This window comes from Ranitomeya variabilis, chromosome 1, assembly GCF_051348905.1.
Source record: "Ranitomeya variabilis isolate aRanVar5 chromosome 1, aRanVar5.hap1, whole genome shotgun sequence".
Classification (NCBI taxonomy): Eukaryota; Metazoa; Chordata; class Amphibia; order Anura; family Dendrobatidae; genus Ranitomeya; species Ranitomeya variabilis.
Window position 1 is genome coordinate 760251771 of NC_135232.1, and position 3053 is coordinate 760254823.

At 54.5% G+C, this 3053-nt stretch overlaps 1 protein-coding gene across 1 annotated transcript in view; it reads right to left on the minus strand.

Annotated features, from left to right (window-relative positions):
• ARID3A (AT-rich interaction domain 3A) overlaps positions 1-2261 on the minus strand; it is a 35721-nt gene extending 33460 nt beyond the window's left edge. Inside the window, exon 1 of the mRNA XM_077271517.1 lies at positions 2133-2261. The gene's annotated coding sequence lies outside the window, so the exon portion shown is untranslated. The remainder of the gene's footprint in view (positions 1-2132) is intronic.
• Between the last annotated feature and the right edge of the window lie 792 nt (positions 2262-3053).

Consider the following 3053-nt stretch of genomic DNA (forward strand, 5'->3'; position numbering starts at 1 on the left):
ATCCAAGCTGCAGGGCCACGTAGGGCCCATCAATCCAAGCCGCAGGGCCCATCAATCCAAGAACAAGTCGCCACACAAGGCCCATCAATCCAAGAAGCAGGGCCACGCAAGGCCCATTAATCCAGAGCGCAGTGCCACGTAGGGCCCATCAATCCAAGCCGCAGGGCCACGTAGGGGTCATCAATCCAAGCCACAGGGCCACGGAGGGCCCACCAATGCAAGCCACAGGGCCACACAATACCCATCAATGCAAGCCGCAGTGCCACACAGGGCCCATCGATGCAAGTCGCAGGGCCACGCAATGCCCATCAATGCAAGCCGCAGGGCCCACCAATGCAAGCCGCAGTGCCACGCACCCACCAATGCAAGCTGCAGTGCCACGCTGGGCCCATCAATCCAAGCCGCAGTGCCACGTAGGGCCCATCAATCCAAGCCGCAGTGCCACGTAGGGCTCATCAATCCAAGCCGGAGGGCCCACCAATGCAAGCCGCAGGGCCACGCAATGCCCATCAATGCAAGCCGCAGTGCTACGTAGGGCCCATCAATGCAAGCCGCAGGGCCATGTAGGGCTCATCAATCCAAGCTGCAGGGCCACGTAGGGCCCATCAATCCAAGCCGCAGGGCCCATCAATCCAAGAACAAGTCGCCACACAAGGCCCATCAGTCCAAGAAGCAGGGCCACGCAAGGCCCATCAATCCAGAGCGCAGTGCCACGTAGGGCCCATCAATCCAGACTGCAGGTCCCATCAGTCCAAGCTGCAGTGCCACATAGGGCCCATCAATCCAGACAGCAGGGCCCATCAGTCCAGACCGCATGGCCACGTAGGGCCCATCAATCCAAGCCACAGGACCTATTATTACAAGCCATGGTGCCACGCAGGACCTATTATTACACGCCGCAGTGCCACACGCCGCAGTGCCACCAAAGGCCCATTAACCCAAGCCACGGTGACACCCAAGGCCCATTAATCCAAGCTGCGGTGCCACCCAAGGACCATTAACCCATGCTGCGGTGCCACCCAAGGCCCATTTATCCAAGCCGCAACACCACCCAAGGCCCAATAATCCAAGCCGCAGTGCCACCCAATGCCCATTAATCCAAGCCACCCAAGGCCAATTTATCCAAGCTGCGGTGCCACCCAAGGCCCATTAACCCAAGCCACGGTGCCACCCAAGGCCCATTAACCCAAGCGGCAGCGCCACCCAAGACCCATTTATCCAAGCCGCAGAGCCACCCAAGGCCCAATAATCCATGCCGCAGCGCCACCCAAGACGCATTAATCCAAGCCGAGGTGCCACCCAAGGCCAATTTATCCAAGCCGCAGCACTACAAGAACATATCCGATCTCGCCAAGTCCTTGCAGACTGTGAGCCCCCCATGTGCAGGGTCCCGTCTCCTCCTGTACAGTCGGTGACTTGCATTAATCATTGTTGTACCAGTTTTTGCTACGTTTACTCCTCTCCACGTGAGGCGCCATGGAATAGATGGCGCTATAATATCTGGCTCAGCCATTGATAACAGGCCCCCAGTATGATCAGTTTCCCATAAATCGGAGCGCTCCCATGTTCAGTTCACCACTTTCTGCCTGGCACTTCCCCTCCAAGTGTGCCAGCCACCAGCTGTACACATGCCAAGCGCCCCGAGAGAGGCTTCCATAGTGTACAGTACTGGAACCTGGTGAAGCAGGCATCTTTATTATTATACAATCTTACGAGCGCCACCATTGTGATGGGAAGTCCAGACATGAGAAAGGCCTGCTACACCGGGCACAGATCAGGAGCTGTCAGGCCTACACCCAGGCTGAGGTGCCCCTGGCCACATGCCCGTACCTGCACACAGGACACACATTCATGCCCCAACCCCACCCTATGCCCGGGGTCACTGCTCGCCAAAACCCTGGCACCCCGTCCATCCTCCATGGCACCCCGTCCATCCTCCATGGCACCCCTAGGTAACACCTGTGCCCACCACCATGTCCTCTCCGGGCACCCCACCCACGTCATCCTTACCACCACCTCCCCTCCCCCACCAGGCCCATAATAATGCCCCTGGAATAATACAAGCGGCCAGTGGCTGACTTTCCCGCCCCCACGGCTGGAGCTGGGTGCCCCCCGCCGTACCCCACTCTTACCCCCACTGTCTCCGCTGCTTTTTCACGGAGGAGAAACTTGGGATCTGAGCGAAAGGCGGAGCCACCACGTGAGGGGGTACCTGATTGGCCACAATCCAGGGAGAGTCGGCAAACTTCCAACCTCGTTACACTACCGAGTACTGGAGGACTAACCTTTAAAGGGAGCGTCTGCAAACAAGTGCGGCTAGGGACAGTGTGTAATGATCATCTACAGTAGTCAGCAGGGAAGTTTAAAAATGGCCAACTAATTAGGCGTGTGAATTCCCCGCCGCGCAGCGCTCCGTGGGTAGCGCACATATAGCGCCCGTAAGGGGTCGTGTGACAACTGCTGCACTGGAAACCTCTGCCCATAGCTGCCAAGTGTCTATTCTGCGGCTCCAGTAATGTGTATACATATACACAAATTATATATATATAGATACACAACATGGGCCTGTGTGATTTCAAATGCCAGGACTGAATCTCAGCCCCAGGCCGTACCTGTGTGTGTGTGTATATATATATATATATACACAGTACAGACCAAAAGTTTGGACACACCTTCTCATTTAAAGATTTTTCTGTGTTTTCATGACTGAAGATTGTACATTCACACTGAAGGCATCAAAACTATGAATTAACACACATGGAATTATATACTTAATTTCAGTTGTTTCACACTTTTTTGTTATGTCTTATATTCTAGGTTCTTCAAAGTAGCCACCTTTTGCTTTGATGACTGCTTTGCACACTCTTGGCATTCTCTTGATGAGCTTCAAGAGGTAGTCACTGGGTATGGTTTTCACTTCACAGGTGTGCCCTGTCAGGTTTAAGGTTTAATAAGTGGGATTTCTTGCCTTATAAATGGGGTTGGGACCATCAGTTGTGTTGTGCAGAAGTCTGGTGGATACACAGCTGATAGTCCTACTGAATAGACTGTTA